The 27,072-nt window shown below is 37.4% G+C and overlaps 1 pseudogene across 1 annotated transcript in view; it reads right to left on the bottom strand.

The window, feature by feature from the left end:
- Nucleotides 1–27,072, bottom strand: part of LOC143248579 (rho GTPase-activating protein 39-like) — a 70,215-nt pseudogene that overhangs the window by 41,890 nt on the left and 1,253 nt on the right. The window contains exon 2 of the transcript XR_013027053.1: nt 12,000–12,101. The product of XR_013027053.1 is annotated as a rho GTPase-activating protein 39-like (transcript). The remainder of the gene's footprint in view (nt 1–11,999; nt 12,102–27,072) is intronic.

Here is a 27,072-nt window from a genome sequence, read left to right as displayed (position 1 = left end):
GGTAAATCGTCGGATTTACAACGCTAAAATCAGGCGTTCGATTCTCCTCGGTGGACACAGCAGATAGCCTGATGTGGTTTTGCTATAAGAAAACACACACACACAAATAAGACAAATAACAGACCAGATACGTCAGTGGGTCTCCGAAAAGGAAATACAACGTTTTGGTCGCATTCTCTTACTGTATATCTCAATTGTTGATGTGTCTGTCCACAAAAACAATCTTAGATTGCTTCTAACATCTGAGACTTTGATTGGCCATAAAAAAAGATCTTCAATTTTTTTCTAGTCATCTGATTTCGGTCAAATCTTTAGTGTGTCGTGAACGTTATTATGTTCTGTATATTATTATTCATAAATGCAAATAAGGTGGTATAAGACTTCGGTTACAACATTTAATAACGGAGTTTACATAAATTCTTTAAAAACTTCGAATACAAGAAAACTTGGAAATTAATTTCTATTTACTTTGTATTATATATAGATTTACTATTTCTAATTAATGCTATATAACCTATTGTTCTCGACATGGTGCTTTATCTTGTATTCGCTTCTTTGTGTGTGTGTTTTATCTGCCGTGTCCACCGAGGGGAATCAAACCTCTGATTTTAGCGTTGTAAATCCGTAGATCTACTGCTGTTTCAGTGGAGGACATTCGTCTGTCTTCGTTTGTTAGTTTACAATTAAACACAAAGCCACACATTGGGCTATCTGTGCTCTACCAACCAGAGGTATCGAAACCCGGTTTTCAGCGGTGGGAGTCCACATACATACCACTGTGCCACTGGTAGGCTTCTGTTTTTGTATTCGGTTATAAAGTTCATATATTCTGTCTCTCTATATATAGATTTGGATTTTTATTTTTTAATGCTTGGTTATTAACTGTCACATTAAAAAGTATTTCAAATTATTGAGCTAATTTACCCTATTCTATTACCTCTCAATTAATTTCACTTTATTCTAACGTTATTTTGTGTCATTATCGTACGCAACTTATTTCGCTCTAAATAAATTGTTTGTTTGTTTTTGAATTTCGCACAAAGCTACTCGAGGGCTATCTGTGCTAGCCGTCCCTAATTTAGCAGTGTAAGACTAGAGGGAAGGCAGTTAGTCATCATCACCCACCGCCAACTCTTGGGCTACTCTTTTACACTGAATAGTGGGATTGACTGTCACATTATAATATCCTAACGCTCCCATGGCTGAAAGGGCGAGCATGTTTGGCGCGAAGGGGATGCGAACCCGCGACCCTCAGATTACGAGTCGCACGCCTTAACACGCTTGGCCATGCCAATAATAGGTCTAAATAATAATTGGTCTAAATAAATAGACCAATATATTGTATTCTAACAAGCCGCTTTCCAGCTGTGAACCTGTCTTCGCAACGGGCAAACTGTCGATCGGGTTACAAGGTATTGTATTTTCGCGTTATATCTTGAACTTACTTTTATAATATTTACTGAATCCCAAACAACATATTTTACAAAATTCTGGTATATTTTATAAAGGTTCCTGCTCACGATTTCACTTAAGAAAGAAATACGATATGTAACATATAGAACATTACACAAAATTAGTAAATTCAGATACCACAAGAACATTCACGCAATACAAGGAATGGTATTAGAACAGTGGACGTCTTTGATAACTGCACCACTGTGTTATCATGCAATATATTATATTACCGACGTATGTTTAACTTTAAATCAAACTGGAAACAGTGGTGTTTTTGTTTGTTTTTTAATTTCACGCAAAGCTACTCGAGGGCTATCTGTGCTAGCCGTCCCTAATTTAGCAGTGTGAGACTAGAGGGAAGGCAGCTAGTCATCACCACCTTCCGCCAACTCTTGGGCTACTCTTTTACCAACGAATAGTGGGATTGACCGTAACATTATAACGCTGCCATGGCTGAAAGGACGAGCATGTTTGGTATGATGGGAATTCTAACACGCGACCCTCAAATTAGGAGTCGAACGCACTAACCACCTGGCCCTGCCAGGCATTATATTTATGTTACATTCATATATAGCAACTATATATAGTAACTAACAGCAACGACTACTACAAGATGGCGCCCGAAGAGCGCACATCAGACTTTAATTAAGAACAGTGTATAGGCAGGCAGTCAAGCGTAAAGTTATACGATGGGTTATCTGTGCTGTACCCACAAAGGGTTTCTGAACCCAATTTCTAGCGTTAAAGTTTCGAAGTCTTAAAACTATGAGGGGGGATATACAAGTTAATGTTGATTGGCTGTTTCAGATCAAAGTCACATTTGGCTATTTTCTGTATTCACCGCGTTCTAATTCCATACACGTGTCACTGTACTATCGGGGAATAATATTTACTGAATAGAGGGATATCATATTATCTCGTGTGTATCATATCTACTGTCAGTAGCCTAAATACGAAAATTTACATCACAGATAAATCGGTTGTTTCAAAGTTTTTTAACTGTTGTCCAGTGTTACCATATTGCTTTAATTGTTACTAATTCTAATACTATTATTAAAACAATAAACTGAACTACTTATAGTATTCACAGTAGCGCTGAGTTAAAACCAAAACTGTTCGTGTGAGCCTATTTAAAACTCCCAATAAAATAAACAGGAAATGTATTATTTCCCTTTAAAATATCAATTATGTTTATTATCGTTAAAATATAAAAGCATAAAGATCATACGACAAACATGTTCATAAAAACACTGCTTTCTTTGCAGATATGCGATTCTGTGCCACAAACGAGAAGTAGAATCCACATCAGACATGCGCAATGCCGTTTTTTGCTGCTTTTTTTCTCCTTTAGTCAAGATCAAAGAAATTCACGATTTAAAACGAGCTTGATAAAAAATCGTAAATTTTCGGGGTAAAAATAAAAATAATGAAGTTTCTATTTGTTAATAATAAATATGCCAAAAAATGTGTCACGGTTTTTTTATTAAAGATAAAAAATCGTAATTTTTCGGGGTAAAAATAAAAATAATGAAGTTTCTACTTGTTAATAATAAATATGCCAAAAAATGTGTCACGGTTTTTTTATTAAAGGAAAATAAAGGCTTGTGTCACAAGTCAGTAACATTATTCTTTACGTTAGAAACAAACAGGCGTGACATACGATTGGTCTGTATTTTTTTTTTAAACCTGTTAGTTTCTCAGTCCAAACACAAGGTGTCACTAACAATACAATAGTGTGACCTCACATCAGAAGACTTGCATACTGTGTTCTACAGTCCATGGCGTAGAACGTGTGATGCAAATAGTGAAGAAGTGTTACCGATGCTACAGTTGTCTGTGTCAATATTAATCTACACCTCTAACTGGCCAGTTAGCTAAAATGGGAAAAATTAGGCCTGACTCACAAAGTGACGCAAGAGGAATGTTGATACTAAAAAAAAGCGGGAATTTTTCTTTCCTGTTCTACTCGATTAAAAACTGCCATACCATCCTCATGGGGAAAAAGGAACGCTTTAATCACATACCAGGGTGCTATTCGTGGTAATAAAATAAACATGTTTAAGTTCTAAAGATATACTCATGTATGTATATAAAATAGCGTGACATGAGATTGTTTTGTTTGTTTGTTTTTGAATTTCGCACAAAGCTACTCGAGGGCTGTCTGCGCTAGCCGTTCCGAATTTAGCAGTGTAAGACTAGAGGGAAGGCAGCTAATCATCACCACCCACCGCCAACTCTTGGGCTACTCTTTTACCAACGAATAGTGGAATTGACCGTCACTTTATAACGCCCCCACGGCTGAAAAGGCGAACATGTTTGGCGCGACGGGAATGCGAACCCGCGACCTTCAGATTACGAGTCGCACGCCTTAACACGCTTGGCCATGCCGGGCCGTGACATGAGATACTAAGGTGCATGTGTTTGGGATAGCAGTAACTGGATACCATATGCAACTTTTTAAGTTGTTAGAAAACCCACACAAGTAAATTTTACTTCATCCCTATGAAATATCAGATGTGTATGTTTTCACCAAGTATTATATGAATTATAATACTTTTGTAAAAATATTTATATGAGATTCGTATATTATTCGGGACGCTGTAAACAACACAATAATGAACCCTTATTCGGGACGTTGTAAACAACACAACAATGAACCCCCAAGTTAAATACTGTATAAATAGTTTTAAAAAAAACCCGACTGGAGTCAGTATTTCTAAGGCTAAAATAGTTTTGTTCTGAAATGCTGATCGAACGTTTAATCTTCTCCATCATAGCTTTACATTAAGATACTTTGGTAAATCAATCTTCTCCGTCATAGCTTTACATTAAGATTCTTTGGTAAATCAATCTTCTCCATCATAGCTTTACATTAAGATACTTTGGTAAATCAATCTTCTCTGTCATAGCTTTACACCGAGATACTTTGGTAAATCAATCTTCTCCATCATAACTTTACATTAAGATACTTTGGTAAATCAATCTTCTCCGTCATAGCTTTACACTGAGATACTTTGGTAAATCAATCTTCTCCATCATAACTTTACATTAAGATACTTTGGTAAATCAATCTTCTCCATCATAGCTTTACATTAAGATACTTTGGTAAATCAATCTTCTCCATCATAAATTTACATTAAGATACTTTGGTAAATCAATCTTCTCCATCATAACTTTACACAGAGATACTTTGGTAAATCAATCTTCTCCATCATAGCTTTACATTAAGATACTTTGGTAAATCAATCTTCTCCATCATAACTTTACACAGAGATACTTTGGTAAATCAATCTTCTCCATCATAGCTTTACACAGAGATACTTTGGTAAATCAATCTTCTCCATCATAGCTTTACACAGAGATACTTTGGTAAATCAATCTTCTCCATCATAACTTTACATTAAGGTACTTTGGTAAATCAATCTTCTCCATCATAACTTTACACAGAGATACTTTGGTAAATCAATCTTCTCCATCATAGCTTTACACAGAGATACTTTGGTAAATCAATCTTCTCCATCATAACTTTACATTAAGATACTTTTGTAAATCAATCTTCTCCATCATAACTTTACATTAAGATACTTTTGTAAATCAATCTTCTCCATCATAGCTTTACACAGAGATACTTTGGTAAATCAATCTTCTCCATCATAACTTTACATTAAGATACTTTGGTAAATCAATCTTCTCCATCATAGCTTTACACAGTGATACTTTGGTAAATCAATCTTCTCCGTCATAGCTTTACACAGTGATACTTTGGTAAATCAATCTTCTCTATCATAGCTTTACATTAAGATACTTTTGTAAATCAATCTTCTCCATCATAGCTTTACATTAAGATACTTTTGTAAATCAATTTTCTCCATCATAGCTTTACACAGAGATACTTTGGTAAATCAATCTTCTCCATCATAACTTTACATTAAGATACTTTGGTAAATCAATCTTCTCCATCATAGCTTTACACAGAGATACTTTGATAACTCAATCTTCTCCATCATAGCTTTACACAGAGATACTTTGGTAAATCAATCTTCTCCATCATAGCTTCACACAGTGATACTTTGGTAAATCAATCTTCTCCATCATAGCTTCACACAGTGATACTTTGGTAAATCAATCTTCTCCATCATAGCTTTACATTAAGATACTTTTGTAAATCAATCTTCTCCATCATAACTTTACATTAAGATACTTTGGTAAATCAATCTTCTCCATCACAGCTTTACACAGTGATACTTTGGTAAATCAATCTTCTCCGTCATAGCTTTACATAGTGATACTTTGGTAAATCAATCTTCTCCATCATAACTTTACATTAAGATACTTTGGTAAATCAATCTTCTCCATCATAGCTTTACATTAAGATACTTTTGTAAATCAATCTTCTCCATCATAGCTTTACACAGAGATACTTTGGTAAATCAATCTTCTCCATCATAACTTTACATTAAGATACTTTGGTAAATCAATCTTCTCCATCATAGCTTTACACAGTGATACTTTGGTAAATCAATCTTCTCCATCATAGTTTCACATTAAGATACTTTTGTAAATCAATCTTCTCCGTCATAGCTTTACACTAAGATACTTTGGTAAATCAATCTTCTCTGTCGTAGCTTTACATTAAGATACTTTAGTAAATCAATCTTCTCCATCATAGCTTTACATTAAGATACTTTGGTAAATCAATTTTCTCCATCATAGCTTTACATTAAGGTACTTTGGTAAATCAATCTTCTCCATCATAGCTTTACATTAAGATACTTTTGTAAATCAATCTTCTCCATCATAGCTTTACATTAAGATACTTTGGTAAATCAATCTTCTCCATCATAGCTTTACATTAAGATACTTTTGTAAATCAATCTTCTCCATCATAGCTTTACATTAAGATACTTTGGTAAATCAATCTTCTCTGTCATAGCTTTACATTAAGATACTTTGTAAATCAATCTTCTCCATCATAGCTTTACATTAAGATACTTTGGTAAATCAATCTTTTCTGTCATAGCTTTACACAGTGATACTTTGGTAAATCAATCTTCTCCATCATAGCTTTACATTAAGATACTTTGGTAAATTAATCTTCTCCATCATAGCTTTACATTAAGATACTTTGGTAAATCAATCTTCTCCATCATAGCTTTACATTAAGATACTTTGGTCAAAATCAATCTTTGGTAAATTAATCTCCATCATAGCTTTACATTAAGATACTTTGGTAAATCAATCTTCTCCATCATAGCTTTACATTAAGATACTTTGGTAAATCAATCTTCTCTGTCATAGCTTTACATTAAGATACTTTGGTAAATCAATCTTCTCCATCATAGCTTTACATTAAGATACTTTGGTAAATCAATCTTCTCCATCATAGCTTTACATTAAGATACTTTTGTAAATCAATCTTCTCCATCATAGCTTTACATTAAGATACTTTGGTAAATCAATCTTCTCCATCATAGCTTTACATTAAGATACTTTGGTAAATTAATCTTCTCCATCATAGCTTTACATTAAGATAGTAAATTAATCTTCCATCATAGCTTTACATTAAGATACTTTGTAAATCAATCTTCTCCATCATAGCTTTACATTAAGATACTTTGGTAAATCAATCTTCTCCATCATAGCTTTACATTAAGATACTTTGGTAAATCAATCTTCTCCATCATAGCTTTACATTAAGATACTTTGGTAAATCAATCTTTACTGTCATAGCTTTACATTAAGATACTTTGGTAAATCAATCTTCTCCATCATAGCTTTACATTAAGATACTTTGGTAAATCAATCTTCTCTGTCATAGCTTTACATTAAGATACTTTGGTAAATCAATCTTCTCCATCATAGTTTTACATTAAGATACTTTTGTAAATCAATCTTCTCCGTCATAGCTTTACACTAAGATACTTTGGTAAATCAATCTTCTCCATCATAGCTTTACATTAAGGTACTTTGGTAAATCAATCTTCTCCATCATAGCTTTACATTAAGATACTTTGGTAAATCAATCTTCTCTGTCATAGCTTTACATTAAGATACTTTGGTAAATCAATCTTCTCTGTCATAGCTTTACATTAAGATACTTTGGTAAATCAATCTTCTCCATCATAGCTTTACATTAAGATACTTTGGTAAATCAATCTTCTCCATCATAGCTTTACATTAAGATACTTTGGTAAATCAATCTTCTCCATCATAGCTTTACATTAAGATACTTTGGTAGATCAATCTTCTCCATCATAGCTTTACATTAAGATACTTTGGTAAATTAATCTTCTCCATCATAGCTTTACACTGAAATTCTTTGGTAAAAGTTATGAAATATTGTCTGGAAATAGATGTGGAGTGACTTGTTTTATTAAACGGTTGTCAGGTAATACAATAACATGTGAAACACTTATTACTGATTGGTTGGTAAAGGTGGCGCAACGAATGTTAGTTTGTGGGGTGAGGAGGACCGACAATTGGGGTAACCTTATTTGCTACGTTGATTACGACCATTGAATTCAAAGCTGAAACATTTACAAAGAATGAGTCTCTATTTCACATTCGAAGGGAGACTTTGGGAAACGCGTGCTTCTGGTAACCTCCATCTACGAGCATAGGTGCTTTATGTACAAGATCAACAGTGATTTGGAAGTCTCCTATTAACAAACAAACATGCGTTAAGTTATAGATCTAACAGCAAATGTTCCGACATACCATCTGAAATAATCAATTATCAATTATTTGTCACTAATCGATTTATTGAACCCACATGTTTTTCTGACTCCATGAAATACTCAAAACAATAACAACAATAGTATTTCCTGTGCATCAACTACAAGAAGAACCTAGTGAAAAGGCAGTTTAACAGTTTCTTCAACTGTATCACAATTAAAACCAGAGGGCGCTGAAAGGTCAACATCGGACATTCCACCTTAAAACAGTTGAATGACTTCTTTGGAAGCAAGCAGTCTATTGTTCTGTTAACAGGGTCTTTAAGAAATGTCTTAGGTGATCTTTCTTTAGACGCAAACAACACACGCCTACACTGTTTATTCCTAATAGCTGTTCTATTCAATTGTGTTAAGTGCCTGTTTGACAGAATAATTACCCAGGATTCCGTGATGGCATACGACATCTAGAAGCAGGTACCATATGGAAACTAAAAAATAGCCTTTGTATGAAACAGACCTAATTCTTTATCTCCAAGACAGAAAAAACAGTGCCGGAGGCACGACATGTTTACGAACTACTGTGACAAAGGGGGGAGGGGATTCCTGTGTTCAGATGTACATTCCACGGAACCCTAACATCGTGGTCAGAAATCTGCGGATACTACTATCTCACCAAATCCGAGACGATCTGAGGATCTTTTTACATTATATTTACGAAACTACAGCTCAAATAAACTGCTAGTTTCCTGAATTTCAACCAAAGTTACTCGGAGGCTATCTGCGTCAGATGTCCAGTTTTGAAATGATAGGATAATGGGAAGGTAAACTACCCAATATCACCTTCCGCCAACTCGTGAATTACTCTAATCTGATAGTAGTATTTAAATGTCACTCTTATAAAAAAAAAAAAAAAAAAAACGCCGACGGCTTGGGCTTTCTACAACGACACAAAACGCAGACAGCTTGGACTTTATATTACAATATGAAAAGCCGAAAACTTGGACGTTAGGCAAAGACAAACACAATACATACAACAGGTAGTCAAACTGCTAAACGATTTTTCACTGCAGCCTTACAGTTTACCCAACTTCACACAGCAGTAATCCATGAAAAAACTAAAGTGTTAACAAAACAAGGGTTTGTGCTACAAACTGTAACTTTTTGTTATTTCACTATTCAAGCTCGCCTCACATCTTAGCTGCTGTCCGTTGTCGCTTCCTGACGCCCACCATCCACAATAGCTTTCTAATCTGGGCCATGAATAAGCAATCGGTATTAGTGTACACCTGGAGGCGTAGAATGAACCCACTCGGACCGTAGAGGCTGTTTCTCAACATTTAAAACTTCTCTCCTCAGAAACAGCATGTGACGAGTGTGTCTGTACTTATATAAAGGTTTATTATATCAATATTGTATTGACTCATAAAGACGAGAGAAAACATGTCATGCCAACAAGTTTTCATTCATCTACATTAATATCAAAACTAGAAAAACAGTGAATGTTACAAAACTTACTACAGTATAACAAATATGGACCCACTTGGACTACAACTCAGCTTTAAGAGTGTCTCTCTAGAGTAATTAGTTGTCAACTAATGTAAACTACAACTGTTTCGAAACTTACTGCAATTTTACAGAAAGATGTACGAAATATGAGCTGTTTGAAAATCGTCTAGTTTCACTCAAAACGTTGGCATACAGTGAGTGAACTTCGACATACAATGGCTAGTGAGCGAAGTTTGGAATACAGCGGGTCAAACACAACATATGGCGAGAGGAACCCATTACAGTGAGTGAACTTCGACATACAATGGCTAGTGAGCGAAGTTTGGAATACAGCGGGTCAAACACAACATATAGCGAGAGGAACCCATTACAGTGGGTGAAACTCGACATACAATGGCTAGTGAGCGAAGTTTGGAATACAGCGGGTCAAACACAACATATAGCGAGAGGAACCCATTACATCGAGTGAACTTCGACATATAATGGCTAGTGAGCGAAGTTTGGAATACAGCGGGTCAAACACAACATATAGCGAGAGGAACCCATTACAGTGTGTGAACTTCGACATACAATGGCTAGTGAGCGAAGTTTGGAATACAGCGGGTCAAACACAACATATAGCGAGAGGAACCCATTACAGTGTGTGAACTTCGACATACAATGGCTAGTGAGCGAAGTTTGGAATACACAAAGGGTCAAACACAACATATAGCGGGAGGAACCCATTACAGTGGGTGAAACTCGACATACAATGGCTAGTGAGCGAAGTTTGGAATACAGCGGGTCAAACACAACATATAGCGAGAGGAACCTATTACAGTGGGTGAAACTCGACATACAATGGCTAGTGAGCGAAGTTTGGAATACAGCGGGTCAAACACAACATATATGAGAGGAACCCATTACAGTGAGTGAAACTCGACATACAATGGCTAGTGAGCGAAGTTTGGAATACAGCGGGTCAAACACAACATATAGCGAGAGGAACCCATTACATCGAGTGAACTTCGACATATAATGGCTAGTGAGCGAAGTTTGGAATACAGCGGGTCAAACACAACATATAGCGAGAGGAACCCATTACAGTGGGTGAAACTCGACATACAATGGCTAGTGAGCGAAGTTTGGAATACAGCGGGTCAAACACAACATATAGCGAGAGGAACCCATTACAGTGTGTGAACTTCGACATACAATGGCTAGTGAGCGAAGTTTGGAATACAGCGGGTCAAACACAACATATAGCGAGAGGAACCCATTACAGTGGGTGAAACTCGACATACAATGGCTAGTGAGCGAAGTTTGGAATACAGCGGGTCAAACACAACATATAGCGAGAGGAACCCATTACATCGAGTGAACTTCGACATATAATGGCTAGTGAGCGAAGTTTGGAATACAGCGGGTCAAACACAACATAAAACGAGAGGAACCCATTACAGTGTGTGAACTTCGACATACAATGGCGAGTGAGCGAAGTTTGGAATACAGCGGGTCAAACACAACATATAGCGAGAGGAACCCATTACAGTGAGTGAACTTCGACATACAATGGCTAGTGAGCGAAGTTTGGAATACAGCGGGTCAAACACAACATATAGCGAGAGGAACCCATTACAGTGGGTGAAACTCGACATACAGGTAGTAAAAACAACACAATGGGTCAAACCCAACATTCAGTGAGAGAAACTCGTTACATTGGATGAAACTCGACATAGGAGTAGTAAAAACAACACAGTCGGTCAAACTTAACACGAGTGAAAGGAACCCTTACAGTGGGTGAACTGACATGTAGAAAGTAAAAACAACAACAAAACGCACGCACACACAAGGCGGGTCAAACCCAAACACACAGTGAGAGAAACCCGATACACTGGGCGAAATTCGACATACAGATAGTGAGATAAACCCTAAAATGTGGTGAGAGAAACTCTACATTTTCTGAACAAAACGGAGATAGTCCTAGGAATATCTTCTTTCATTTCTACCTAACTTTCTTATTGATGCACAGAACGAGTATTTTACACCTATAGACACGGTTCTTTATTCTACAAACCATGTAGTTTAAATGTCACGCTCCCGTTGATGAAGTCTAGTTAGTAACACGGAAAGCACGTGCTACATGATGCATACCCTAAATAGCCACGTAGGTGGGTTGAAATTATTCTACGAAACTTAACTAGCCGTACTGAACCTTAGGTCCAGTTAATACGACACATTAGTTCGTCACGATATCTCAAACTTTTATAAAAAGTACAATTAGAATTAATCAAATAAAGAAAACTTAATTTAAACAGTTTAAATATTCACTACAAATTCCTATAAAAATTGTAGTTTTGTGCGAAAGCTAAAAATGAAACTTACATTTTCACACCAGGTGGAGGATCCCATACACATTCGCCAGTCGTCAAATTGGCATAGATGTGTTCTTTGGTGCGAGGTTCAATAATCTCGACCCAGTCCACCCTAAGAAAATACAAACAAAAATAAATGCAATTTCATGAATTTACAGGGTGGCCCTTAAGTCCCTACCCATCCATATATCTTATGTATCCAGTGTATCTGTGTGCTGTCCCTCATTCTCGCTGCATGATATTATGCGACGCCATGTTCTGTGAGACATTTTCCTCAACATAGCAGGGGTTATTGTTCCAAATGCCGCGGTAACAGCTGCCTTCAACTCATCATTAGTGTTATTGAATATAACATAATAACATATGGATAGGTAGGGACTTACTGGCCACCCTGTAGTTTCCACTGTCCGATAAAATATTTAACCATTTTTATCAGTGAATAAAAAATAAAAATACTTTAGGAATGCTATTATAAAACACTATTGTATTTTGTTTTGTCATTTCTTCGCCCTTACAGATATTTCATTACCAGAAAGAACCACCACGTGAATCGGTTTAGAATGTTTCCAACAGACACAAGTATAAAATAAATAATAAAAACATTTTGTAAATGTAAAACGATGTAGGGGTGGCAGTGCCAAAAGAATGAAAATAACAATATAAATATGATACTGCTGTGTATGGATTATCTCTTCATGAATTTCAATATAAAATTTAATGTTTCCTCTAAAATGCACGAGTACAAAATGGTTACGAGGTCAGTCAATTCGACTGATCTGTAATAATCGAGACGTTTTTGATTCGATTTTGTCTTTCTTGTACGTAAGTCCTAATCTCTTAGTTACATTACACTGATGCCAATCCTGACATGACCATGATAAACTGCATACCAATAATCAGGAATATATAACTCGGTCATATTACAGTCAAGTACACACTTTACAGTGTTACATATAATGTAGAGTTGCTCTACGTACAGTTCTATCATACCTATATCATTCTTTGGATTCTATTGGATTTTTACTGCGTATTTTGTGATATTCTTCATCCTAACTGAAATTGAATGTATTCTACGAATGTATGAAATAAAATTCAATATTACGTGCATTGATTATTTATGTTTTCACTCCATTTCATATATAATATACGGATTGGTTCCCAAAAGACACCGACTGTATAGTATACAAAGCATTTAGAATTCTACATTTTACAGTCATCCAACGTTAGTCTATTATTGACTGGTAATTACTGTTTCACCCTGACTTGTTTTGGGTAACTTTTGACATTAGGTTGTAAGATTGTTTGTTTGTTTTTTTTAATTTCGCGCAAAGCTACTCGAGGGTTTTCTGCGCTAGCCGTCCCTAATTTAGCAGTGTAAGACTAGAGGGAAGGCAGCTAGCTAATCACCACCACCCACTGCCAACTCTTGGGCTACTCTTTAATAACGAACAGTGGGATTGACCGTAACATTATAACACCCACACAGCTGAAAGGGCGAGCATGTTTGGTGCGAGGGGATTCGAACCCGCGACCCTCAGATTACGAGTCGAACGTCAGCTCATTATCAATCATCCTTCTGACCCTTGTCCGACTGAATGATATTTAAACGTCGCTTCTAGCTCACATACGGCCCCAAATTTGAGTCGCAAACCAATTACAAGAAGAAAAAAAAACTGTTTAAGCCAAACAACTTACACGTTTGTGCACTGTTCATATAGGTTTCAAATTTGTTTATGCTAAGAAACATTATATTAATTTTCCTAGTTCCCATTACTAGGAACAATTTTTGTCATTTCTCATTCTGCGACACAACTCGTCAGGAGACGGGATATTTTATTTATTATTATCAGTACACGATTTCTGTTTCAACTTACAAAGCAATATTTTACCAACGTAACAATATATATACTTCAACGTAACTATCCCTTTCATCACGTTGATTTGTCAGTGAAACATAAGCCTAACACTGCTGAAAGCGCATGCCTGGAATTCTTCCAAAGCATTCGTCTTCACCGAACGCTCTTATGAATGGTTACTTTGTATCAGACTTTTTTTTTCTTATTTTAATTGAAAGTAGACAAGAGCTATCTGTGTATAGTTGTCCCTAATTTTGAACTGAATGTTTGCAGTTAATAACTCGCCAACAACAGCTACCGCCAACTCTTGGGCGACTTTTGTCTGGCAGAATAGTGAGATTCGACATTCACATTTTATAATGCTCCTACGACCCCAGAATGCGAAGTGAATTTTTTTACGCAAGGGAGCGAAACCACGTACCTTCAGATTCAGTCCTAGCACGATAACCAGTAAGTCACGCGCGGCCCCAAGACGTGTACGTCACAACCAGCGTGGAGTAAACAAGTCGTTACTACCATCAATGAAACATATAAACTATGCGAAAGAAAGATTCGCTTTTTCATAATACGAGCAAAGAAAAAAAGTCATTTCTAGCTTCAATCAGATCAGTTGGTCTATATCTCTTTATTAAAAGCAGCGTGATTTCGTGGGAGAAACAAACAAACAAAAAAAACACACACACGAAGAAATCGTATTGTTACCGTGCCAAGCCTACCTGCACGGAAAACAGCTGGCGTGACATACTATTAACAACCAGCGACCTTATCACAGTGCTAAAGAAAGGCTTCGAGGGTAAGAAAAAACAAAAACAGATTTATTGGGAGAAGTAATACATTTACAACCGTCTGTTCACGAGATTTTAGAAAAAAAGACTGTAAGTGGAGAAATAATTACTAATGGAAGATACTGACTTTGAAACTGACACATAAAATCAGCTGAAAATAGCGTGCGTTCGATGGTCCCCCACTCGGAAAATTCGGAGCTCTGAATAGGGCTTGCTGGGCTGAATCTGTGAAAAGCAGTGTGCATATCTTGACTTCTGTAGGTGGGGGTAATTTTAAACGGCTTCTGTTTCAAGGCGAAGATCTGTGAAGGATGCTGACCTACACCGACGTGATACTTAAATTCACATATATAATACACCGCAAAATAATTTAAACACCAACACCTAGAAAGCGGTCGTGGCCTCCGACAATGATTGGCTCTCGTGATTCATGTCACAACAAACGTCATCACCGTTTAAACATGCACAAAAGTGGTGAGCCGCTAACACAAATCAACACACGCGTCGTTTAACTAATATCCGACTTAAAAGGAACCCCTCCGTCATACTCTGATTAAAAAAAAATACATCGGTGAAAACAACATAAAATGTGGCATTATACAGAGCAATAACTAACATGTAATTTGGCAAACCTTAAAACGGATATGTTTTGTAATGGTACAAGATACACACCCAGCTACGACCACGTGAGTATGTATATATTTAAAATGACTATATACTTTGAGCTTATTCGTTTTTCCTTCCACTATACAGCGAGTCTGATAGCTTTTATCACGTCCACTTCAGGCAATAAACACTTGACAAGGCACGTGCTACTCAAAAGTACCAACAATGCTCATAGATCTATTTTGCTTCCAACGTTAATTGCTCGTATAAGCAAGGATGCTCTAGTCTATTTATTAGTTTTCTTTATGTTTCTTGGAACTTTAAAATGTGTAGATATTTGTACGTTTTTCTTATGGCCATGCGAGATATTTTGATTATACATAATTACCAGGTCCAAAACCACACAGACAAACAGAAATGTTACGAATAGAAGGCGGAAATAAGAAACGTAAGACAACTGAAGTGCAAATATTTCTGCGTTTGTGAAAATGACATTAAACGGTACAAATAATCACATTACAAGACTCTCGCAGCTGTATTAAAATTATTAAAAATACAAGCCCGGAGACGGTCTCATGGTAGCCATAATAAATCTCAATATTGTACATAAAATGCTGATTAAGTTGTAATTATTATCACGTTTTGTAACGTGAAAGTTAACTAACACAGGAACCGAATAGTGGAAGAAAATCTAACAATAATGAGTAGCTTAATATAGGTTTCATTATCACAAAAGAGGGGTGGTAGACAGAACAATCGCAACACGAAGTGGTGTACCGACGTAAGGATCTGCACAAGTACAACAAAATTTAAAAATTGATTAAACGAATATCACACTGAAATACACACGTATGTGCAACTAAACACTACAGTACATACATATAGATTAACCACATACACAGAAAAATAGTTAAACCTGATAAGGCGAAAATTAACCGTTTTTACAATACTGTTCTTTATAACTTTCAGAAAGCATTGTGCAAATTAGTCTACTAAAAAACTCAATAATTTCAGGTAATATTTCGTTTAAAAGCACGAAGAAAAGTTCGCAATATAAACAGGTCTCAATAATGGTTATAATTACATCCAAAAAAAAAACATCGATACGTTACGGGATAGCTAGTAACAACTCCTTTAACATGTGCCAACCCATTGATACATTACAGTGTAGCTGGCAAGACACCAGCCCATCGTCGAACAAGATTAAGGCCCTTACGGACGCAGAATGCAGCTCAAGAACAATAAGACGGCATTTACGAGAGAAAGGCTTTAAAAACCGTAAACGTTTTCAAAGGCCACGCCTCCTTCCACACCAAGAAACAGTTCGGTTAAACATTGCTGAGAAGCACCAAACATGGGACATAGAAAATGGAAGAAGGTTTTGTTCTCTGATGAGAAAAAAATTAACCTGAATGGTCCAGATGACTTCCAACGTTACTGGCACGATAAGGATATCCCACCGGAGACATTTTCTACACGACACAGTGGAGGAGGTTCCATCATGATCTGGGGTGTTTTCTCCTTCCATGGAACAATGGAGCTTCAGGTTATACAGGGACGTCAAACAGCAGCTGGCTACATTGGCATGTTGGAGAGAGCATCCTTATTGACTGAAGGCCCTTGCTTGTGTGGAAATGACTGGATCTTTCAGCAGGACAACGCTGCAATCCACAATGTCCACAGGACAAAGGACTTTTTCATGGAGAATAACGTGATTCTCATGGACCATCCAGCGTGTTCACCTGAACTAAACCCCATTGAAAATGTTTGGGGGTGGATAGCAAGGGAAGTATAGAGAAATGGACGTCAATTCCAAACAGTGCATGATCTTCGAGAACCCATCTTCACCACTTGGAATAACATTCCAGCCAGCCTTCTGCAAACGCTTATATCGACCATGCCAAAGCGAATGTTTGCAGTGACAGCCGTGCAACTCACTACTGAGACCTCTTGTTGGGCATTTTCTACCCTGTTTAGGACTTCATTTTGGTATGGTCTTAAACTTTTGACCAGCTAGTATTTAGACTAATTTCATAGTGTTCACATTTTCCCTATTAAATGCTAAAAAAGTTTTTGTTTTTTCCCCCTTTTCTTATTTTTATCTTTCGAAGCTCAACTCAAATAAGTTGTTCAGTCTAACAACACAAAATGCATATTTTTTTTTCTTTACGTTCATTGGCCTTAAAATTTTGGCCAGCAGTGTATGTGCCAACCCATCGATACGGTACAAGCTAACTTGTATGACAATGGTACAAATTAGCTTGTAACAAGATTAACATATGACAACTTGAAGAAACATGTGTTCACCAAATGATGAATGACTTCATCGTTCTCATAAAACATTGTAAACTTATCATGACACACCGTTGACAGTATACATGTGTTAGTAAGTTGACAATGTTTTAGAAGAATGACCGAACTGATTCTTTGTTTGGTGAACACATTACATGTTTCTTCAAGTTGTCACACGTTATTGACGTATCATTGGCGAATACAGTACTTATTAATTATCAAATAATTGTGATGATGAGAAACCCACATGAAGTAAAAAGGTATCTCGGGACAGCTGGTATGGATATTAAAACTTTTACTAATAAACCAAATAATAACGTTTCGACCTTCTTAGGTCATCTTCGGGTTAACAAAGAGAGAGTTTGTAGCCGACCATGGCCGGGCACATGTCTTCGGAACGACAGCGTAAACGGGTACGGTATCGTAGAGGGCGTTGCAGTTTGATGTTAGGTTATTAACAAGTATTTGTATAAAAGTCAGTTGCAAACTCTACCTCTCGCGGACCACCAATGGACCTTTGTCACCAGATTGCAGCATAATCTCGTTAAATCTTGTCGGTTTAGCCATTAATCACCAGCCCAGTTAAATTCAACTTCACGAGTAGGGCGCCATCGATTGCTTTGCATATCTTCTTAAGATGCTAAGTGTTAAATCGGAATACCTGCCACGACTTTTACATATTATTACTCTCTATTAACCTGAAGATGACCTAAGAAGGTCGAAACGTTGTTCTCTGCTTTATTAATAAAAGAGTTAATAACACCCATACCCGTCATCCTGGGCCTGGCATGGCCAAGCGCGTAAGGCGTGCGACTCGTAATCCGAGGGTCGCGGGTTCGCGCCCCCATCCGTGGGGGCGTATAATGTGACGGTCAATCCCACTATTCGTTGGTAAAAGAGTAGCCCAAGAGTTGGCGGTGGGTGGTGATGACTAGCTGCCTTCCCTCTAGTCTTATACTGCTAAATTAGGGACGGCTAGCACAGATAGCCCTCGAGTAGCTTTGTGCGAAATTCCAAAAAAAAAAAAACAAACAAACCCGTCATCCTGAAATACACTAATGATCACATTGTATTTATACGTAACTGTGTTTTTCATCTCAAAATGTCAGGTGGTACAAATATACCTATTAAAAAATCTGTACGTTATCCGTGTCTCTACGCCGGCAATTACAACAATTGCCGAACAATATTCGCTAAATAAAGGCAAAAGCACTTGCACGATGTCTCCACTGTTAAGGCGGCAGATGTGAAAACGTACGGTGCACTACTGACGTCAGGATGGCAACAGACACAATAACGTTTAAACAATGTTCACGTCACCCGGCAAAAAGTATTCATACAATATTCATACTGCAACTTTGACATACAAATATAAGGTATCAATGATGAGCGACGTTATGAAATATTTTGGGACTTCCAAAGAAGAATACATATATATAAACACACACACACACACAAAACAAAGGGTTCGAAAACTGAAACATTTGTGAACATGTCAAGGTCAGTAATTACGTGATGTAATTGTACGCTAATTAAATCGCTTAAAAAAGGAAATTAGAAACACGCTGAAAAGACTTCAATGTCACACGTATTTGATTATAACTTGCGAAACAACAGAAAAAACTGTGACGTGTTCAACATGTATGCGACTGTTAGCTAAACATTTATTTTCATTTGTGCCTGACTCGTCTTAAATGTTTAGCATAACAGCTTAGTTTCCCCTAATTTTCTCCTCATATTTAGTTGTTGATTCAGGTGTCCTATGTTTTGTTGGTTGGACATCCAATGGTTATTCTGTCAAGTTTATTTCTCTCCTTTCTAAAACATAAAGGTGTTTTTCATTTTACTAACCTCTGTTGTTTTACACAAAAGTTGTTTCGCCAACTCGAATGAGGAAGGGCACCTGATTGCCCTGTTGACTAACAAAGCTAAGAGAGAGTTGTGTTTTTTTTTTTGGGGGTACCATTTTCGGTATGATACTGTCTCTCAGTGTTTTTTTTTTGGGGGGTACCATTTTCGGTATGATACTGTCTCTCAGTGTGTTTTTTTGGGGGGGCACCATTTTCGGTATGATACTGTCTCTCAGTGTTTTTTTTGGGGGTACCATTTTCGGTATGATACTGTCTCTCAGTGTTTTTTTTTGGGGGGGTACCATTTTCGGTATGATACTGTCTCTCAGTGTTTTTTTTGGGGGGGTACCATTTTCGGTATGATACTGTCTCTCAGTGTTTTTTATGAACGTATAGAGGTTGCTTTTGGCAGTCTTTCCTGGGCATTTGAATTTTCATTGTACAGCAGTGGGTGTCGTGATTTGTAGACCTGAGAGGGTCTGATTCACTTGGACAGCAGTGGGTGTCGTGATTTGTAGACCTGAGAGGGTTTGGTTCACTTGGACAGCAGTGGGTGTCGTGATTTGTAGACCTGGGAGGGTCTGGTTCACTTGGACAGCAGTGGGTGTCGTGATTTGTAGACCTGGGAGGGTCTGGTTCACTTGGACAGCAGTGGGTGTCGTGATTTGTAGGTGGGAGAGTCTGGTTCACTTGGACAGCAGTGGGTGTCGTGATTTGTAGACCTGGGAGAGTCTGGTTCACTTGGACAGCAGTGGGTGTCGTGATTTGTAGACCTGGCAGAGTCTGGTTCACTTGGACAGCAGTGGGTGTCGTGATTTGTAGACCTGGGAAGGTCTGGTTCACTTGGACAGCAGTGGGTGTCGTGATTTGTAGACCTGGGAGGGTCTGGTTCACTTGGACAGCAGTGGGTGTCGTGATTTGTAGACCTGGGAGAGTCTGGTTCACTTGGACAGCAGTGGGTGTCGTGATTTGTAGACCTGGGAGGGTCTGGTTCACTTGGACAGCAGTGAGTGTCGTGATTTGTAGACCTGGGAGGGTCTGGTTCACTTGTACAGCAGTGGGTGTCGTGATTTGTAGACCTGGGAGAGTCTGGTTCACTTGAACAGCAGTGGGTGTCGTGATTTGTAGACCTGAGAGGGTCTGGTTCACTTGGACAGCAGTGGGTGTCCTGATTTGTAGACCTGGGAGGGTCTGGTTCACTTGGACAGCAGTGGGTGTCGTGATTTGTAGACCTGGGAGGGTCTGGTTCACTTAGACAGCAGTGAGTGTCGTGATTTGTAGACCTGGGAGGGTCTGGTTCACTTGGACAGCAGTGGGTGTCGTGATTTGTAGACCTGGGAGAGTCTGGTTCACTTGGACAGCAGTGGGTGTCGTGATTTGTAGACCTGGGAGGGTCTGGTTCACTTAGACAGCATTGAGTGTCGTGATTTGTAGACCTGGGAGGGTCTGGTTCACTTGGGCTTTTTTCTCCCCCTGCGTTTGTTAGTTTATAGCTGAATATTCTTTTACTTATATCAAAAGTTGTATTCACTCTGACCCCTTTCAATACCATGTATGGTAACCCAGAAAAATATTCGATACACACTTTCACCTAGTTTGTTATTCAGTAAAAATCACACATCGCGAACAGTTGTGTTTCACGTGACTTCTGCGAGAGCGTTGTACATAAAAGACCCATTTCACTGCTCTCTGGGGTGACTAAACTAAAGATGGGTCCTTGAATTTCGCGCAAAGCTTCCAGAGGATTATGCATCCAGACTTTAGTAATGACAAACCAGAGAGAAGGCAGCTGGTCAACACCACCAGTCGCCAACTTTCAGGCTACTCTTTCACCAACAAACAGTGAAATTGATCGTAACATTATAACATCCTTATGGTTGAAAAAGCGATCATGTTCGGTGTGATAGTAACTCGAACCCTCGACCCTAAGACTGCGAATAGGACACTGAACCGCATCTGTTCAGTTAAGATACGTTTTAGCCTTGTATGGATGTTTAACCTAAGAAATAACAAAGGGGCCAATACCTGGTGGGTTCTTAAACAATTTGTGTTTCTAAATTGTTTATACATAGAACGATTTACTGGTTGATGGTTTTCTTAGTTTCCTGGTAACCTAAACATCACACGCACGTGTAGTTTGGTTTGGTTTGAATTTCGCGCAAAGCTACGCGAGGGCTATCTGCGCTCGCCGTCCCTAATTTAGCAGTGTAAGACTAGGGAAGGCAGCTAGTCATCACCACTTACCGCAGGGTCTTGGGCTACTCGTTTACCAACAAATAGTGGGATTCACCGTCACATTATAACGTCCCCACGGCTGAGAGGACGAGCATGTTTGGTGTGATGTGGATTCGAACCCACGACCCTCGGATTATTAGTCGAGTACCTTAACCACCTGGCCAGTTTTGTACAACATAAACCGCCTGTGGTTTTCATGGTACTACTACCTAACAAAAACCATTTGTTCAGAAGTCGACAGAAATGTATATTTAAAAGTTTTACAACTGTTTCTTTACTAGGTTTAAAGTTTTGTAACTTCCTGTTTTAACATACGTTTATTATCTTAGCCTTATTTTTTTCGATTACTTCTATGCAAACAGTGTATGCCACTCAACTTCGTCGACGACTCGAAGCGCACGTGAGCCACCTAGCGGTTCACAGCTGCTGCTATTACCACTTGACCCCACCTTTGATATACTTACCTAACTTTTAACAAAATAGCACAATTAACATCCTTAACTTTAGGTCTGAAACGAAACGCGTTTGTTTTTTTTTTATTAGTAGATACAAAATATCCCACGACGGAAGGTAACTTTTAAGGTCTCACCACCACCCACCCAATTAACGAATATGCGTTTCTTTCTTATTATTATTTCCCAACTAACATTGTCACGTAATACACAAACCGTTGTGAACGCCCCTTTGTTACAACGTATTATCTGAGAATGCCATCTACACGGTTCAATATTTTAACAATTCCGCTTTCCCATGTAAGCTAACAAACCTTCTCCCACTTACCTTGAAGAAATGTACACCTCACAGGCGTGTGGGATTGTTAAGTAATAAGAAACATGGTCGACTGACAACAATATAATCTTTTATCTTTTTACTTCGTTTCGTCACAAGACATCCTGATGATAAAATTATACTAATGTTGATTTTCAGCAAGTGTTTAGAAAGTTTCAAAGATATTGAAAGTAACTGATTTTATTACCCTTTTGACAATCAAAGTGTTATTAGCAATGAACAAGGCACATGAAATATTCGTGACATTATAAAAACACTGGACCAACATCATAATATCTTCTTCCTGATGCTGGAATGGTTGAGTTCCAGACGAGTATGATTCAGGTGTATAATCAAAACAAATCACGCTCGTTTTGGTTTTGTTTGTTTGTCGCCAAGCGAAAAGCTTTTCATTTGTGTTATGCCCACTGCACAGACCGGCCCCTTATTTATTGTGTTATATGTTTTATAAGACGAATAGTTTTGGTACCAAACAGTCGTGAAATAACTGTTTAAATTCATGATGTTCTAAAAACATGTACAGGGTGGCCCGTAAGTCCCTACCCATCCACATTGTGTCTAAACAACGTTATAATACTAATGATGAGTTGAAGGCAGCTGTTACCGCGGCATTTGGAACAATAACCCTTTCTATGTTGAGGAAAATGTCTCACAGAACGTGGCGTCACATAATATTTTGCAGCGAGAATGAGGGACAGCACATAGATATACTGGATACATCCATAAGATATATGGATGGGTAGGGACTTACGGGCCACCCTGTAGGTCCAAGAAGTCCTGATAAAAACGAAATACAAACCCTACAACCCGAGGGCTTTCGAAAGGTGGACCTGTCCCAGTTTCCCCCTGAAGAAAGGTCCACCTCTCGAAAGCGCTCGGGTTGAGGGTTTCTATTTAATTTTTATAAACTGTTTAAATGTTAGGCCTAAAAACAACAAAAAAAGTTGCTTTTGTGAACACTAAACCAACTGATGTTTATTTCCCCTTACGCAGTTCGAAATACTACTCATGCATCACACTATAAATAAAGTTTATAAAGAAAACAAAACGTCCACAGTTCTTATAGACGTGGAAGTGTTTCCAATTTTACACGTCGTAGACCTCTGAAAACGAGTGATAGTGAGAAAAATATTAAATAATTTTTTAAAAATAGTTCTGCACATTTAATTTGAAGTCAACAGGGTTTCTATTCTGTCAATTCAACAACAGGTGCATTAGAGATGTTCTCATCTGCTGAGCATATATACTTACATATTATTACCCCATTAAAGCTTGTAATGTGTCTCCAATATGTGGCTTTGAGTGAGCCAATGAAGGCGTAATGCTGACCTAGCTATTAACTGGTTATTTTAGCAACGTTGACCTAGTTAGTAACTGACTATTTCAGCAACACTGAGCTAGACAGTAACTGACTATTTCAACAACGTTGAGCTAGACAGTAACTGTGAGCTAGTTAGTAACTGACTATTTCAACAACGTTGAGCTAGACAGTAACTGTGAGCTAGTTAATAACTGACTATTTCAGCAACGTTGAGCTAGACAGTAACTGTGAACTAGTTAAAAACTGACTATTTCAGCAACGCTGAGCTAGACAGTAACTGTGAGTTAGTTAATAACTGACTATTTCAGCAACGTTGAGCTAGACAGTAACTGTGAGCTGGTTAATAACTGACTATTTCAGCAACGTTGAGCTTGCTAGTAACTGGTTTTTCAGTGAAATTAATCCAGGTTTTCTTTGTTTATAGGTTAATTTTAATAGTTTAACATCTACATACGGTGTACGATATATATTTTACAACAGGATCTTGCATGACACACACACATTTACACACTGTTACATCTATATGATATAAATTCCTACAGACTAATCTGTAGCTGTTTACATGACACAAGTACCTGTCTGTAGGGGTTTATATCATATAGATGTAACAGTCTGTAGATGTTTACATGACACACACGTAGGAGTTTATATCATATAGATGTAACAGTCTGTAGATGTTTACATGACACACACGTAGGAGTTTATATCATATAGATGTAACAGTCTGTAGATGTTTACATGACACACACGTAGGAGTTTATATCATATAGATGTAACAGTCTGTAGATGTTTACATGACACACACGTAGGAGTTTATATCATATAGATGTAACAGTCTGTAGATGTTTACATGACACACAAGTACCTGTCTATAGGGGTTTATATCATATAGATGTAACAGTCTGTAGATGTTTACATGACACACACGTAAGAGTTTATATCATATAGATGTAACAGTCTGTAGATGTTTACATGACACACAAGTACCTGTCTGTAGGGGTTTATATCATATAGATGTAACAGTCTGTAGATGTTTACATGACACACAAGTACCTGTCTGTAGGGGTTTATATCACATAGATGTAACAGTCTGTAGATGCTTACATGACACACAAGTACCTGTCTGTAGGGGTTTATATCATATAGATGTAAGTCTGTAGATGCTTACATGACACACAAGTACCTGTCTGTAGGGGTTTGTATCATATAGATGTAAGTCTGTAGATGTTTACATGACACCCATGCAGGAGTTTATCTCATTCAAATTTATCTACCTGTACTTGTTTACATGATACATGTGTACTTGTTTCTTGATGTTTACATGATACAAATATGTCCATCTAGGAATTTAAATGATACACATGCATCTATTTACACGAGTTTATGGCACATGTGCATCTTCCAACAGGAGTTCACACTATAGGGCTGCAGAACTTAATATGATACACACATATTTGTCTACAGGATTTACATCATACATGTACACGTATTAGGCTGCAGGTATTTACATGATATAGAGCAGTGGTTCCCAACCTTTTTTATGCCCTGCACCCCTAAAAAATTTTTAACATGTTCTTGCACCCCTCACAGTAATTACTTATTTTAGAATAAAGGTGAAGGTGGCCAAAACAAATGTTATCTCACACCCCCAAAGGGTACAAGCACCCTTGGTTGGGAACCACTGATATAGAGGGTGTCTAGCAACATCATCAACAAAACTATTTACTATTTTTTTGTTTCTAGAATTTTAGGACACCAATGGAGGCACATACATGGAATGTCACAGTAGCAAAACACACACCATATATAAGTGTGAAGATGTATAACATAGATTAGAAGGTTTAATAAAGTTAACATAATTACTGGACATCCAGTATATATCAGTTTACAATAATCTTAAAAAAAAAAAAAAAAAAGAGTTCTCAAGCTGATAATATGTGAACACAATAGTGTGTCAAGAATTGTCACAGGAAATAACAGTTGTGATGGTTTTCCACAATGGATGCAGTTTACTTTCTGAAATACACAGAGGTCAAGTCAACAAATCAAGTGTCTATTGTCACAGTAATGGAATGTGAACCTGGAACAAACTGACCACTAGGTCATGCCTAGTCTCTGCATGAGCCTATATGAGATATACCTTCATACTGTTGAAAATCTATATGTACACAAGAGTATTCTGGAGGTTAAAAGGTCAACTTATGTAACTGTTTACCTTATATTTTTCTCTAGGTGACCTGACATCAATTAAAACCATGCTAAATATAGCTTTTCATATAAATTAATTATGAAAAAAAAAATTTAAAAGAATTAAAATTCAGGTCACAAACAATACATTATCATGATTCAAGAAGTTCCAGAAACAGTATTTATTAGAACATAACGTTGTAAGACCTTTGAACTTAAACCTGTTACTCAAAATAAGATTGCTCAGGCTTATTGCTTGTACTCCACTCATATCATGATGCTATCAGTTCTTTCTGGTTTTTGTTTGGCACACACACCTCTGTATTGTTCTGGGATCTTCTGAGCCACACTACTGAGTTTTTTTTTAATTCTTCTTTTGCTATTCATAATTGGAAATAAAGAAATATGTGAAGGCATGTGCATGAATTGCACTAACCATGAGCAGTGTTTGCACGTGTGTGGCTAATAAATTTTTCAATTATTCCATCTATTATCCTTCTAGGATATAAATATGAACAGGAAAGTAAGATATATCCATCTTGCTAAACAAGTGAAAACATGTAGAGCCTATTCAAAACACCATACACAGCCATATTGTCTGTAAAATATCTCTGAAACTAAACCTTCATTTTGAACAAGTTTCCAAAGGAGGGGGCCATTTAAGATGTAACAAGTATCAGCCAAAGGGCTTGAGTATCCTAATAAATAGCTTACTGATGGAACACAAGAGTGTATACAACATCAAAATACTCCAAACCAAGTAAGAATAATAATTAGATCTGTGTTTATAGCAGATCACATTAGGCTACATACCTAAACCACTGACAAATGTGTATATATGTGTGTGTCCATTACAAATGGCAAACCACTGGACCAATTTTCACCAAACCTCCCCAATCCCCACCTGGAATAACAGAGATATATTGGTGTTTTGATTCCTGTATGTCACCCACTACACCATCATATGCAGTGAGTAGGTACATCAGCTAGTATATTTTAATAAAACAAACAAATCTGGCCATTTATTATGCTACAATGGGAGATGTTTAAACACAGTACTTATTTAACAGTTGGGAGTTTCAAATGTTTTTTAATCATGGTCAATGCAGCAATTCAATCTCTTGAAACTTGAAAGAAGTCCTTGCAAACTGAAACAAAATGA

The sequence above is a fragment of the Tachypleus tridentatus genome, chromosome 4, assembly GCF_004210375.1.
Source record: "Tachypleus tridentatus isolate NWPU-2018 chromosome 4, ASM421037v1, whole genome shotgun sequence".
NCBI classification, from domain to species: domain Eukaryota; kingdom Metazoa; phylum Arthropoda; class Merostomata; order Xiphosura; family Limulidae; genus Tachypleus; species Tachypleus tridentatus.
This window is presented reverse-complemented; position numbering and strand designations above follow the sequence as displayed.